At 27.4% G+C, this 17,287-nt stretch overlaps 1 non-coding gene across 1 annotated transcript; it reads right to left on the bottom strand.

Annotated features, from left to right (window-relative positions):
- Nucleotides 1–3,115: 3,115 nt before the first annotated feature.
- On the bottom strand, nt 3,116–3,187 carry Trnah-gug (transfer RNA histidin (anticodon GUG)). The gene has a single exon. It is a non-coding gene; the product is annotated as a tRNA-His (tRNA).
- Between the last annotated feature and the right edge of the window lie 14,100 nt (nt 3,188–17,287).

Raw genomic sequence — 17,287 nt, 5'->3', positions numbered from 1 at the left:
AACAAAAAGATATAACTTCATGGCCATGTTTACTTCAAATGATCAGACATTAATGCTGTACTATTTCAGTTTTGAAGCATGCATTCTATTTATTGTGTAAGGAACTTTTCTAATACAGACCAATCCCATGACATCATAACACTATCAAAAGAAAAGAAATGTGTGATTTATCTATTTGCCAAATTTTTCAGCATTATAATATTTTTATTCTTATAAACTGCATAGATAATAAAAAGAATATTTTCTTAATTTTTAATGGCAGAAAACCATGTGATCAAATATTTGCAGAAACTATTAAAAGGGCTTGGGTTTTGGTTTAACAATGCAATTTATTGTTTGAAATTAGGCAAAAAATATTTTTAAAAAAATTGGTACAATTCAGAAAAATTTTGCATGTTTATAGAACCGATATCATTAAAAAGACATTTTCTTAAATTCCAAAACAGTATTAAAATCATATTTGTGAATAATATTTTCAGAAATTGCCGTGAGAAAATGACAAAATTCAGCTTAATTTTTAAGATTCTTGTTAAAATTTAAAAAAAGAATTTTCTAAAGGCACATTTTTGTCCACATCTATGCCAAATTGAGTATTTGTAGGTTCGATGGCCTGGTCTGCAGAGCGCCAATGCATACATGTACACATACTTTTATCTTTATTATTAGTAGAGATTTCATAAAAAAATTTTTAAGGTGTGTATTCTGCATAGTATTGACAGCAATAATTCAATTTAAAATAAAGCATCATAAAAATGATAAATATACCATTATTCAGGGGTGTTTGTGCTCCGGGGAAACCCCGGAATTCCGGGGATTTTGAACTTTGATACCCGGAAATTCCGGGGATCGTCGTTCAAAAGGAAGTAGGAATAATAATGAATTATTTATTTTGATCTGGGTAATTTTGTTTGCTTTGAAAGCAGAAAGCGCAAGGTCAGTGTGTGTGGTGAAAATTTTTCCTTTCTTTCTCCAAAGGCAGTGATAATGCGTGAAAAGGGGGGAAAAAACTTCTTTTTTGTTCTTTCCTTATTGCGAGTTATGACTCATTCCCCCGGTTCTCGGACATTCTCTTCTGGATTCTTTTCGGCAAGTAGGCGCGGCAGAAAAAAAAGGGAGAGACTTCGTTCGACCAGATGTGCGATCACGTGACCTGGGTTCAAAGGTCTTAATTTTGCAAAATTAATGGTTATTAATTTTGCAAAAAAAGTAATTCATTGAACTTTAATAATTAGGTCATTCAATACTTAATAATCGTAATTTTTCATTTCTCTCCCCCCCCCTTCTCGAAACTGCAAAATGTCGGTAGTAAGTCCGTAAAAGTTTCCGGGGATTTTTTGGGGTCCCACAAACACCCCTGATTATTGCATATCTTGTGCACCAATAATATATTTCTTATTTTATACTATTTATTTACATGCACATACTTTTAATATAATAATAATAATAATAAAGATCGTAATCGTTTGGCATGCTGATTATCCGTGAGTATTAAGTGCACTTGTGATGAGTTGAATGAATATTCATTAAATAGTTTTTCACGAGTGATTTTAGAAACAAATTGTGTTCCAAATTTTCAACGGAATCCATTACACATTTGGAAAGTAGAATTATTTCATAACATTCTTTTTCAAAATCACTTGTATTTTGCAGCACATAATTGAACTTCTATTAATTCATCAAATATAAATAATTCCAAAATCATGAAAGTTTCTACTGTAATAGGAATGGGGGGGGGGGTATGACAGAAAACAAAAAGCAGAAAATCTGCAAATTTTAGAAATTGGGGAAAAGGCATATAACGAATATTTATGTTGACTAAGCGAAATATTGAAACTGTGATAAAACGACGTATGAATCAGAAATAAATGGTGCTTTTCTATGTTATAAAGGCTAAAAAGTAAAATAATAATAAAGATGTTTTTAAAAAGTATGATTTTATTAATGTACTAAAAATATCTAAAGATCACTTTAGAAATCATAAAATCGTTTGGCGATGAAAACAATACAATTAACCACATATGAATATTAAAAGAAAGCAAATTCTTAATCATTCATTTAAAATGAAAATACAAAATGAATGCGATTAAAATTCAAATTTATTTATAGTATTTATATGAACGCTTCATTGTAGGTAACTACCTAAGACCAATAAACTAGAAAGGATCGTAGGGGAGGCAATTAAAAATTTTTATTTTCTAATTGTATATTTTTTAAAAAATTATTTACCAAATTCCATGAATTATAAAATTTAGGATAATTATTTTTATGGAGTATAATTGGTCAGGTACCTATGTTTACATTCACTTAATTATTACAATATTTATAAAAGACGAGTACAACGTATATATTATTTATTATAACATCAGTCATAATAAATAAATAAAAATAAGTAGAATTCCATGAGTTAATAAAAAAATATTATAAAGTAAATTATTGAGCTGATTAGATTAAAAATGTATCGAAAGGTTAAACTAGATTGACCAGTTTATAAAACTAGAGCTTTGTAAAATCCAAATCCGTCATTAGCCTTATTTTTTTACTGCTTTTGTTTTGAATTCCAAATTTTTGAGAGGATACGAAAAATTAAAAATTAGTATAGTAGTGTTACAAATTACAATGTCTAAAAAATAGGTGGCGCTGTGTATATTCACTTTCATTTGTATATATTGCATACTTTTTCTTGTACATGGCTCACTTCTGTAAACACCGTGCAATAAACATGTTTAAGACATCCCGAGTTTTCTCTTAACAAGGCGTAACATGATATGTTGGCCAGTTGCAGGGAATCAGTTCTCTATAGCATGTTTAAAAGAAATTATTTTATTTACTTATTTATTTATTTTTCGTTTCTTAGTATATTTGCAATTGTAGTTGGACTTAATTTGGACCGTAAATAAAAAAGATAAAAATTTGATAATAAAAAAGCAATTCTGGTTTGTAAACAGTTAACCAAATATCTAATTTCCAATTTTTTTTCTCTTGAATGTTTTTGAAAAGGATATAATGAAATAAAATAATGTTCTGGTGGATATTAATATTGTGCTGTATTTATCACTTTGCTGTTCAACATGAAAAAAAAAAAAAAAAAAAAAAAATCGAGCAAAAAATATACACTTGCCGTGACCAGGATTCGAACCTGGGTTATTGCGGCCACAACGCAATGTACTAACCACTATACGATCACGGCTCAAGGTTACATTCATAGAAAGGGTTGAAATTCACTGGAGTCGAAAACTCGCTCCAGTTTTTTTTGGCTTGAAGGCAGGGTGGAGTCAGTCAGGTAGAACCGTCTACAAATGTCGATAAACATGATAAGTTAAAGTGCATTCATAGGGAAAAGGAGAATTGTTTTTAAATTGTTGAATACATTCTTTTAATTATTTGCAATACTTCCACAAAAGAATATCCTATAGAATTTTTGGCTTAATCCTTTCTAGGGCCGTGGGAAGTATGCTTCCCACCAAATTTATCAATCTTTGTATGAAATTATATAGGTTGGCATAAGTTCTGGTAAATTTTTTTAGAAAGACAGAAACTTAAATGCTTCAGTTCTTTATCTCACACAAAATGATGTGTCTTGATTTGTTACTTAATTAACCAAATTAATTAATTAATCTAATTAAATTTATCTAATAAGCTAAAGGAATCCCTTTTTTTATTCTAATTTCAAGCCTAAAAGTATTTTAACATAATATGACTAGAAAAAAATGGCCCTTAAAAGGGTTAAATAATTTCTCCTTGAAGATATGTATTTTATCAAAGTTCCAAAAGATATGTATATGTATCAAATCTTACTAGCTTACAAAGACAATAGTCTTACTAGCTTACAAAGACAAATGTGTTTTAAAAATATAATAATCTATTTTTGACTAAAATTGTTTTTTTTATTTCTTAATTTTGATTCTTTATCAATATTTCCATTTATCAGGGAAAAATTTCTTTTTTCATTGTCTTAAAAGTCTGGAAAAAAAAATTAGTTGCTCTATAATTCCAGTTCTATGACTATTTCCACAAGGTCTTAGAAATTTACCTTTTATTGCATCTATAATGAGGTGGGTATAAATAGAATATATTAAATATTTTCAATAGGTGAAAGGGAAATATAATACAAGTGAAACAGTGAAATAAATAACCTGAAATAACAGGTTCATTTCAGGTTATTGAAAATATGCATGCTGAAATAATATTTGAAAATGCAAGATTTTTTTTCTAATTTTGATAATTTATTCAGATTATAATACTAACGGATAATTTTAGTACAAAAATTGGTACTACGTATTTTAATTGAAGAGAGAGAGAGAGAGAAAGAAGAAGAAGAAGGGGGGGGGATCGGTAAGATCGCAAGTTAATATGTTGTTTCCTAACTAAAATATGATTTTCACGTCACTGGCATACAGTCCCCGTCCGGACTTATAGATGTAATTTTCAAGAAATTTATTTCAGTCTAAAAGATATTTTATTTAGTCGATTATAATAGATTCCCTTTGTTCCTTCGAATGCAAAAAAATTATAATTAAAAAAAAAAAAAAACTTCCAACTTGTCTTTTTTTATTTTTTACGCAGAGAACGTAAATTGTGTATGTGTATTTTGTTTGTCTGTTTGTCCATCCGCTTAAATAGTTAAAAAAAAAATAGTTTTAAATTCATTCGTTGATTCTAATTTTATTTCTGTGAAATTCTTTCTCTAATTTTAAAATGTTTTTCAAACTATATTATACAACGGATGATAAAGTACGTTTTCTATCCTTTATTGCTTTTAAAATTCTGAACAGTCTATTAAAATGCAGAGTCAGTTTACTCTGTTATCTTTAGTTCAAAAAAATTTGTAACATTACTCATGAAATTATTCACTTTTCAAGACTTGCTTTTGTACTTTTCTTTCAAATTTAATAAATATCTCGTATTTCGCATACTTTTGATATAATTTTATAAGTTAGTGACCTTGATGTGGAAACGATAGTGAAACAGTAAAATAAAATTGCAGACGATAAAAGTTTTTTTTTTTTTTTTTTTTTTTTTTTAGCTTGATGCAGTCATTTAAATTCAATATGTTTACAGAATAACTTGTCTTGTCGTAGAAAGAAATGTTATAATTATTTCAAGGAGAGTAGTTTTCAATTACAGTAAAAAAACCCGAGTACGGCATGGCGTCCGCGACAGGACCTATGATTTGAAACAACGATTCGAAAGGCAAGTGAATTATTTTTAACGATAAATTATATGTTAGAAATTTGTAGATACTTTGACGTAAGAACAACAGTTTCAGAAAAAAATTATAGAAGCTTTAAAGCTTAAACGGATAACAATTAGATGTGCATTTATTAGATTATTTAATCAATTAGAAGAGTAAGCGAAAACGGAAGTAAATATTGCAGACGATTTAGATTTTTTTGGTTGATATGCTTATTTTAATAGTTATACTGATCAACAAAAGAATTGTAAATTTAACAGATGTAGCCATTTTATATGTATCTGATGCTACTAAAATCATAAATAGCAGAACTTAATAATTAGCTTGTATTTTCTATTTTACAGCTATGATTGTATAGAATAAAAATGCAATAAATGTGTAGGAAAAAAGACATTTTTTGATTCCCTCCACTATATCAGCCATTTATATGGATCTGATGCTACTAAAATCATAAATAGCAGAACTTAATAATTAGCGTGTATTTTCTATTTTACAGCTATGATTGTATAGAATAAAAATGCAATAAATGTGTAGGAAAAAAACATTTTTTGATTCCCTCCACTATATCAGCCATTTATATGGATCTGATGCTACTAAAATCATAAATAGCAGAACTTAATAATTAGCGTGTATTTTCTATTTTACAGCTATGATTGTATAGAATAAAAATGCAATAAATGTGTAGAAAAAAAGACATTTTTTGATTCCCTCCACTATATCAGCCATTTATATGGATCTGATGCTACTAAAATCATAAATAGCAGAACTTAATAATTAGCTTGTATTTTCTATTTTACAGCTATGATTGTATAGAATAAAAATGCAATAAATGTGTAGGAAAAAAGACATTTTTTGATTCCCTCCTCTATATCAGCCATTTATATGGATCTGATGCTACTAAAATCCTAAATAGCAGAACTTAATAATTAGCGTGTATTTTCTATTTTACAGCTATGATTGTATAGAATAGAAATGCAATAAATGTGTAGAAAAAAAGACATTTTTTGATTCCCTCCACTATATCAGCCATTTATATGGATCTGATGCTACTAAAATCATAAATAGCAGAACTTAATAATTAGCGTGTATTTTCTATTTTACAGCTATGATTGTATAGAATAAAAATGCAATAAATGTGTAGAAAAAAGACATTTTTTGATTCCCTCCACTATATCAGCCATTTATATGGATCTGATGCTACTAAAATCATAAATAGCAGAACTTAATAATTAGCGTGTATTTTCTATTTTACAGCTATGATTGTATAGAATAAAAATGCAATAAATGTGTAGAAAAAAAGACATTTTTTGATTCCCTCCACTATATCAGCCATTTATATGGATCTGATGCTACTAAAATCATAAATAGCAGAACTTAATAATTAGCGTGTATTTTCTATTTTACAGCTATGATTGTATAGAATAAAAATGCAATAAATGTGTAGTAAAAAAAAAAGACATTTTTTGATTCCCTCCACTATATCAGCCATTTATATGGATCTGATGCTACTAAAATCATAAATAGCAGAACTTAATAATTAGCGTGTATTTTCTATTTTACAGCTATGATTGTATAGAATAAAAATGCAATAAATGTGTAGAAAAAAAGACATTTTTTGATTCCCTCCACTATATCAGCCATTTATATGGATCTGATGCTACTAAAATCATAAATAGCAGAACTTAATAATTAGCTTGTATTTTCTATTTTTACAGCTATGATTGTATAGAATAAAAATGCAATAAATGTGTAGGAAAAAAGACATTTTTTGATTCCCTCCACTATATCAGCCATTTATATGGATCTGATGCTACTAAAATCCTAAATAGCAGAACTTAATAATTAGCGTGTATTTTCTATTTTACAGCTATGATTGTATAGAATAAAAATGCAATAAATGTGTAGGAAAGAAGACATTTTTTGATTCTTTCCACTATATCAGCCATTTATATGGATCTGATGCTACTAAAATCATAAATAGCAGAACTTAATAATTAGCGTGTATTTTCTATTTTACAGCTATGATTGTATAGAATAAAAATGCAATAAATGTGTAGAAAAAAAGACATTTTTTGATTCCCTCCACTATATCAGCCATTTATATGGATCTGATGCTACTAAAATCATAAATAGCAGAACTTAATAATTAGCGTGTATTTTCTATTTTACAGCTATGATTGTATAGAATAAAAATGCAATAAATGTGTAGAAAAAAAGACATTTTTTGATTCCCTCCACTATATCAGCCATTTATATGGATCTGATGCTAAAATCCTAAATAGCAGAACTTAATAATTAGCGTGTATTTTCTATTTTACAGCTATGATTGTATAGAATAAAAATGCAATAAATGTGTAGAAAAAAAAGAACATTTTTTGATTCCCTCCACTATATCAGCCATTTATATGGATCTGATGCTACTAAAATCATAAATAGCAGAACTTAATAATTAGCTTGTATTTTCTATTTTACAGCTATGATTGTATAGAATAAAAATGCAATAAATGTGTAGAAAAAAAGACATTTTTGATTCCCTCCACTATATCAGCCATTTATATGGATCTGATGCTACTAAAATCCTAAATAGCAGAACTTAATAATTAGCGTGTATTTTCTATTTTACAGCTATGATTGTATAGAATAAAAATGCAATAAATGTGTAGAAAAAAGACATTTTTTGATTCCCTCCACTATATCAGCCATTTATATGGATCTGATGCTACTAAAATCCTAAATAGCAGAACTTAATAATTAGCGTGTATTTTCTATTTTACAGCTATGATTGTATAGAATAAAAATGCAATAAATGTGTAGAAAAAAAGACATTTTTTGATTCCCTCCACTATATCAGCCATTTATATGGATCTGATGCTACTAAAATCATAAATAGCAGAACTTAATAATTAGCGTGTATTTTCTATTTTACAGCTATGATTGTATAGAATATTGTATAGAATTAAAAAATGCAATAAATGTGTAGAAAAAAAGACATTTTTTGATTCCCTCCACTATATCAGCCATTTATATGGATCTGATGCTACTAAAATCATAAATAGCAGAACTTAATAATTAGCGTGTATTTTCTATTTTACAGCTGTGATTGTATAGAATAAAAATGCAATAAATGTGTAGAAAAAAGACATTTTTTGATTCCCTCCACTATATCAGCCATTTATATGGATCTGATGCTACTAAAATCATAAATAGCAGAACTTAATAATTAGCGTGTATTTTCTATTTTACAGCTATGATTGTATAGAATAAAAATGCAATAAATGTGTAGAAAAAAAGACATTTTTTGATTCCCTTCCACTATATCAGCCATTTATATGGATCTGATGCTACTAAAATCATAAATAGCAGAACTTAATAATTAGCTTGTATTTTCTATTTTTACAGCTATGATTGTATAGAATAAAAATGCAATAAATGTGTAGGAAAAAAGACATTTTTTGATTCCCTCCACTATATCAGCCATTTATATGGATCTGATGCTACTAAAATCCTAAATAGCAGAACTTAATAATTAGCGTGTATTTTCTATTTTACAGCTATGATTGTATAGAATAAAAATGCAATAAATGTGTAGAAAAAAAGACATTTTTTGATTCCCTCCACTATATCAGCCATTTATATGGATCTGATGCTACTAAAATCATAAATAGCAGAACTTAATAATTAGCGTGTATTTTCTATTTTACAGCTATGATTGTATAGAATAAAAATGCAATAAATGTGTAGAAAAAAAGACATTTTTTGATTCCCTCCACTATATCAGCCATTTATATGGATCTGATGCTACTAAAATCATAAATAGCAGAACTTAATAATTAGCGTGTATTTTCTATTTTACAGCTGTGATTGTATAGAATAAAAATGCAATAAATGTGTAGAAAAAAAGACATTTTTTGATTCCCTCCACTATATCAGCCATTTATATGGATCTGATGCTACTAAAATCATAAATAGCAGAACTTAATAATTAGCTTGTATTTTCTATTTTACAGCTATGATTGTATAGAATAAAAATGCAATAAATGTGTAGGAAAAAAGACATTTTTTGATTCCCTCCACTATATCAGCCATTTATATGGATCTGATGCTACTAAAATCCTAAATAGCAGAACTTAATAATTAGCGTGTATTTTCTATTTTACAGCTATGATTGTATAGAATAAAAATGCAATAAATGTGTAGAAAAAAAGACATTTTTTGATTCCCTCCACTATATCAGCCATTTATATGGATCTGATGCTACTAAAATCATAAATAGCAGAACTTAATAATTAGCTTGTATTTTCTATTTTACAGCTATGATTGTATAGAATAAAAATGCAATAAATGTGTAGGAAAAAAGACATTTTTTGATTCCCTCCACTATATAAGCCATTTATATGGATCTGATGCTACTAAAATCCTAAATAGCAGAACTTAATAATTAGCGTGTATTTTCTATTTTACAGCTATGATTGTATAGAATAAAAATGCAATAAATGTGTAGAAAAAAAGACATTTTTTGATTCCCTCCACTATATCAGCCATTTATATGGATCTGATGCTACTAAAATCATAAATAGCAGAACTTAATAATTAGCGTGTATTTTCTATTTTACAGCTATGATTGTATAGAATAAAAATGCAATAAATGTGTAGAAAAAAAGACATTTTTTGATTCCCTCCACTATATCAGCCATTTATATGGATCTGATGCTACTAAAATCATAAATAGCAGAACTTAATAATTAGCGTGTATTTTCTATTTTACAGCTATGATTGTATAGAATAAAAATGCAATAAATGTGTAGAAAAAAAGACATTTTTTGATTCCCTCCACTATATCAGCCATTTATATGGATCTGATGCTACTAAAATCATAAATAGCAGAACTTAATAATTAGCGTGTATTTTCTATTTTACAGCTATGATTGTATAGAATAAAAATGCAATAAATGTGTAGAAAAAAAAGACATTTTTTGATTCCCTCCACTATATCAGCCATTTATATGGATCTGATGCTACTAAAATCATAAATAGCAGAACTTAATAATTAGCGTGTATTTTCTATTTTACAGCTATGATTGTATAGAATAAAAATGCAATAAATGTGTAGAAAAAAAGACATTTTTTGATTCCCTCCACTATATCAGCCATTTATATGGATCTGATGCTACTAAAATCATAAATAGCAGAACTTAATAATTAGCGTGTATTTTCTATTTTACCAGCTATGATTGTATAGAATAAAAATGCAATAAATGTGTAGAAAAAAAGACATTTTTTTGATTCCCTCCACTATATCAGCCATTTATATGGATCTGATGCTACTAAAATCATAAATAGCAGAACTTAATAATTAGCGTGTATTTTCTATTTTACAGCTATGATTGTATAGAATAAAAATGCAATAAATGTGTAGAAAAAAAGACATTTTTTGATTCCCTCCACTATATCAGCCATTTATATGGATCTGATGCTACTAAAATCATAAATAGCAGAACTTAATAATTAGCGTGTATTTTCTATTTTACAGCTATGATTGTATAGAATAAAAATGCAATAAATGTGTAGAAAAAAAGACATTTTTTGATTCCCTCCACTATATCAGCCATTTATATGGATCTGATGCTACTAAAATCATAAATAGCAGAACTTAATAATTAGCGTGTATTTTCTATTTTACAGCTATGATTGTATAGAATAAAAATGCAATAAATGTGTAGAAAAAAAGACATTTTTTGATTCCCTCCACTATATCAGCCATTTATATGGATCTGATGCTACTAAAATCCTAAATAGCAGAACTTAATAATTAGCGTGTATTTTCTATTTTACAGCTATGATTGTATAGAATAAAAATGCAATAAATGTGTAGGAAAAAAGACATTTTTTGATTCCCTCCACTATATCAGCCATTTATATGGATCTGATGCTACTAAAATCCTAAATAGCAGAACTTAATAATTAGCGTGTATTTTCTATTTTACAGCTATGATTGTATAGAATAAAAATGCAATAAATGTATAGATAAAAAGACATTTTTTGATTCCCTCCACTATATCAGCCATTTATATGGATCTGATGCTACTAAAATCCTAAATAGCAGAACTTAATAATTAGCGTGTATTTTCTATTTTACAGCTATGATTGTATAGAATAAAAATGCAATAAATGTGTAGAAAAAAAGACATTTTTGATTCCCTCCACTATATCAGCCATTTATATGGATCTGATGCTACTAAAATCATAAATAGCAGAACTTAATAATTAGCGTGTATTTTCTATTTTACAGCTATGATTGTATAGAATAAAAATGCAATAAATGTGTAGAAAAAAAGACATTTTTTGATTCCCCTCCACTATATCAGCCATTTATATGGATCTGATGCTACTAAAATCATAAATAGCAGAACTTAATAATTAGCGTGTATTTTCTATTTTACAGCTATGATTGTATAGAATAAAAATGCAATAAATGTGTAGAAAAAAAGACATTTTTTGATTCCCTCCACTATATCAGCCATTTATATGGATCTGATGCTACTAAAATCATAAATAGCAGAACTTAATAATTAGCGTGTATTTTCTATTTTACAGCTATGATTGTATAGAATAAAAATGCAATAAATGTGTAGAAAAAAAGACATTTTTTGATTCCCTCCACTATATCAGCCATTTATATGGATCTGATGCTACTAAAATCATAAATAGCAGAACTTAATAATTAGCGTGTATTTTCTATTTTACAGCTATGATTGTATAGAATAAAAATGCAATAAATGTGTAGAAAAAAAGACATTTTTTGATTCCCTCCACTATATCAGCCATTTATATGGATCTGATGCTACTAAAATCATAAATAGCAGAACTTAATAATTAGCGTGTATTTTCTATTTTACAGCTATGATTGTATAGAATAAAAATGCAATAAATGTGTAGAAAAAAAGACATTTTTTGATTCCCTCCACTATATCAGCCATTTATATGTATCTGATGCTACTAAAATCATAAATAGCAGAACTTAATAATTAGCGTGTATTTTCTATTTTACAGCTATGATTGTATAGAATAAAAATGCAATAAATGTGTAGGAAAGAAGACATTTTTTGATTCTTTCCACTATATCAGCCATTTATATGGATCTGATGCTACTAAAATCATAAATAGCAGAACTTAATAATTAGCGTGTATTTTTTATTTTACAGCTATGATTGTATAGAATAAAAATGCAATAAATGTGTAGAAAAAAAGACATTTTTTGATTCCCTCCACTATATCAGCCATTTATATGGATCTGATGCTACTAAAATCATAAATAGCAGAACTTAATAATTAGCGTGTATTTTCTATTTTACAGCTATGATTGTATAGAATAAAAATGCAATAAATGTGTAGGAAAGAAGACATTTTTTGATTCCCTCCACTATATCAGCCATTTATATGGATCTGATGCTACTAAAATCATAAATAGCAGAACTTAATAATTAGCGTGTATTTTCTATTTTACAGCTATGATTGTATAGAATAAAAATGCAATAAATGTGTAGAAAAGAAGAAATTTTTTGATTCCCTCCACTATATCAGCCATTTATATGGATCTGATGCTACTAAAATCATAAATAGCAGAACTTAATAATTAGCGTGTATTTTCTATTTTACAGCTATGATTGTATAGAATAAAAATGCAATAAATGTGTAGAAAAAAAGACATTTTTTGATTCCCTCCACTATATCAGCCATTTATATGGATCTGATGCTACTAAAATCATAAATAGCAGAACTTAATAATTAGCGTGTATTTTCTATTTTACAGCTATGATTGTATAGAATAAAAATGCAATAAATGTGTAGAAAAAAAGACATTTTTAGATTCCCTCCACTATATCAGCCATTTATATGGATCTTATGCTACTAAAATCATAAATAGCAAAACTTAATAATTAGCGTGTATTTTTCTATTTTACAGCTATGATTGTATAGAATAAAAATGCAATAAATGTGTAGGAAAAAAAGACATTTTTTGATTCCCTCCACTATATCAGCCATTTATATGGATCTGATGCTACTAAAATCATAAATAGCAGAACTTAATAATTAGCGTGTATTTTCTATTTTACAGCTATGATTGTATAGAATAAAAATGCAATAAATGTGTAGAAAAAAAGACATTTTTTGATTCCCTCCACTATATCAGCCATTTATATGGATCTGATGCTACTAAAATCCTAAATAGCAGAACTTAATAATTAGCGCGTATTTTCTATTTTACAGCTATGATTGTATAGAATAAAAATGCAATAAATGTGTAGAAAAAAAGACATTTTTTGATTCCCTCCACTATATCAGCCATTTATATGGATCTGATGCTACTAAAATCCTAAATAGCAGAACTTAATAATTAGCGTGTATTTTCTATTTTACAGCTATGATTGTATAGAATAAAAATGCAATAAATGTATAGATAAAAAGACATTTTTTGATTCCCTCCACTATATCAGCCATTTATATGGATCTGATGCTACTAAAATCCTAAATAGCAGAACTTAATAATTAGCGTGTATTTTCTATTTTACAGCTATGATTGTATAGAATAAAAATGCAATAAATGTGTAGAAAAAAAGACATTTTTTGATTCCCTCCACTATATCAGCCATTTATATGGATCTGATGCTACTAAAATCATAAATAGCAGAACTTAATAATTAGCGTGTATTTTCTATTTTACAGCTATGATTGTATAGAATAAAAATGCAATAAATGTGTAGAAAAAAAGACATTTTTTGATTCCCTCCACTATATCAGCCATTTATATGGATCTGATGCTACTAAAATCATAAATAGCAGAACTTAATAATTAGCGTGTATTTTCTATTTTACAGCTATGATTGTATAGAATAAAAATGCAATAAATGTGTAGAAAAAAAGACATTTTTTGATTCCCTCCACTATATCAGCCATTTATATGGATCTGATGCTACTAAAATCATAAATAGCAGAACTTAATAATTAGCGTGTATTTTCTATTTTACAGCTATGATTGTATAGAATAAAAATGCAATAAATGTGTAGAAAAAAAGACATTTTTTGATTCCCTCCACTTTATCAGCCATTTATATGGATCTGATGCTACTAAAATCATAAATAGCAGAACTTAATAATTAGCGTGTATTTTCTATTTTACAGCTATGATTGTATAGAATAAAAATGCAATAAATGTGTAGGAAAGAAGACATTTTTTGATTCTTTCCACTATATCAGCCATTTATATGGATCTGATGCTACTAAAATCATAAATAGCAGAACTTAATAATTAGCGTGTATTTTTTATTTTACAGCTATGATTGTATAGAATAAAAATGCAATAAATGTGTAGAAAAAAAGACATTTTTTGATTCCCTCCACTATATCAGCCATTTATATGGATCTGATGCTACTAAAATCATAAATAGCAGAACTTAATAATTAGCGTGTATTTTCTATTTTACAGCTATGATTGTATAGAATAAAAATGCAATAAATGTGTAGGAAAGAAGACATTTTTTGATTCCCTCCACTATATCAGCCATTTATATGGATCTGATGCTACTAAAATCATAAATAGCAGAACTTAATAATTAGCGTGTATTTTCTATTTTACAGCTATGATTGTATAGAATAAAAATGCAATAAATGTGTAGAAAAGAAGAAATTTTTTGATTCCCTCCACTATATCAGCCATTTATATGGATCTGATGCTACTAAAATCATAAATAGCAGAACTTAATAATTAGCGTGTATTTTCTATTTTACAGCTATGATTGTATAGAATAAAAATGCAATAAATGTGTAGAAAAAAAAGACATTTTTTGATTCCCTCCACTATATCAGCCATTTATATGGATCTGATGCTACTAAAATCATAAATAGCAGAACTTAATAATTAGCGTGTATTTTCTATTTTACAGCTATGATTGTATAGAATAAAAATGCAATAAATGTGTAGAAAAAAAGACATTTTTTGATTCCCTCCACTATATCAGCCATTTATATGGATCTGATGCTACTAAAATCATAAATAGCAAAACTTAATAATTAGCGTGTATTTTCTATTTTACAGCTATGATTGTATAAAATAAAAATGCAATAAATGTGTAGAAAAAAAGACATTTTTTGATTCCCTCCACTATATCAGCCATTTATATGGATCTGATGCTACTAAAATCATAAATAGCAGAACTTAATAATTAGCGTGTATTTTCTATTTTACAGCTATGATTGTATAGAATAAAAATGCAATAAATGTGTAGAAAAAAAGACATTTTTTGATTCCCTCCACTATATCAGCCATTTATATGGATCTGATGCTACTAAAATCATAAATAGCAGAACTTAATAATTAGCGTGTATTTTCTATTTTACAGCTATGATTGTATAGAATAAAAATGCAATAAATGTGTAGAAAAAAAGACATTTTTAGATTCCCTCCACTATATCAGCCATTTATATGGATCTGATGCTACTAAAATCATAAATAGCAAAACTTAATAATTAGCGTGTATTTTCTATTTTACAGCTATGATTGTATAGAATAAAAATGCAATAAATGTGTAGGAAAAAAGACATTTTTTGATTCCCTCCACTATATCAGCCATTTATATGGATCTGATGCTACTAAAATCCTAAATAGCAGAACTTAATAATTAGCGTGTATTTTCTATTTTACAGCTATGATTGTATAGAATAAAAATGCAATAAATGTGTAGGAAAAAAGACATTTTTTGATTCCCTCCACTATATCAGCCATTTATATGGATCTGATGCTACTAAAATCATAAATAGCAGAACTTAATAATTAGCGTGTATTTTCTATTTTACAGCTATGATTGTATAGAATAAAAATGCAATAAATGTGTAGGAAAGAAGACATTTTTTGATTCTTTCCACTATATCAGCCATTTATATGGATCTGATGCTACTAAAATCATAAATAGCAGAACTTAATAATTAGCGTGTATTTTTTATTTTACAGCTATGATTGTATAGAATAAAAATGCAATAAATGTGTAGAAAAAAAGACATTTTTTGATTCCCTCCACTATATCAGCCATTTATATGGATCTGATGCTACTAAAATCATAAATAGCAGAACTTAATAATTAGCGTGTATTTTCTATTTTACAGCTATGATTGTATAGAATAAAAATGCAATAAATGTGTAGGAAAGAAGACATTTTTTGATTCCCTCCACTATATCAGCCATTTATATGGATCTGATGCTACTAAAATCATAAATAGCAGAACTTAATAATTAGCGTGTATTTTCTATTTTACAGCTATGATTGTATAGAATAAAAATGCAATAAATGTGTAGAAAAGAAGAAATTTTTTGATTCCCTCCACTATATCAGCCATTTATATGGATCTGATGCTACTAAAATCATAAATAGCAGAACTTAATAATTAGCGTGTATTTTCTATTTTACAGCTATGATTGTATAGAATAAAAATGCAATAAATGTGTAGAAAAAAAAGACATTTTTTGATTCCCTCCACTATATCAGCCATTTATATGGATCTGATGCTACTAAAATCATAAATAGCAGAACTTAATAATTAGCGTGTATTTTCTATTTTACAGCTATGATTGTATAGAATAAAAATGCAATAAATGTGTAGAAAAAAAGACATTTTTTGATTCCCTCCACTATATCAGCCATTTATATGGATCTGATGCTACTAAAATCATAAATAGCAAAACTTAATAATTAGCGTGTATTTTCTAGTTTACAGCTATGATTGTATAAAATAAAAATGCAATAAATGTGTAGAAAAAAAGACATTTTTTGATTCCCTCCACTATATCAGCCATTTATATGGATCTGATGCTACTAAAATCATAAATAGCAGAACTTAATAATTAGCGTGTATTTTCTATTTTACAGCTATGATTGTATAGAATAAAAATGCAATAAATGTGTAGAAAAAAAGACATTTTTTGATTCCCTCCACTATATCAGCCATTTATATGGATCTGATGCTACTAAAATCATAAATAGCAGAACTTAATAATTAGCGTGTATTTTCTATTTTACAGCTATGATTGTATAGAATAAAAATGCA

Source organism: Argiope bruennichi, chromosome 5 (assembly GCF_947563725.1).
Source record: "Argiope bruennichi chromosome 5, qqArgBrue1.1, whole genome shotgun sequence".
NCBI classification, from domain to species: Eukaryota; Metazoa; Arthropoda; class Arachnida; order Araneae; family Araneidae; genus Argiope; species Argiope bruennichi.
The sequence above is the reverse complement of the archived record's forward strand: the minus strand, read 5'-3'. Positions and strand labels throughout refer to the sequence as shown.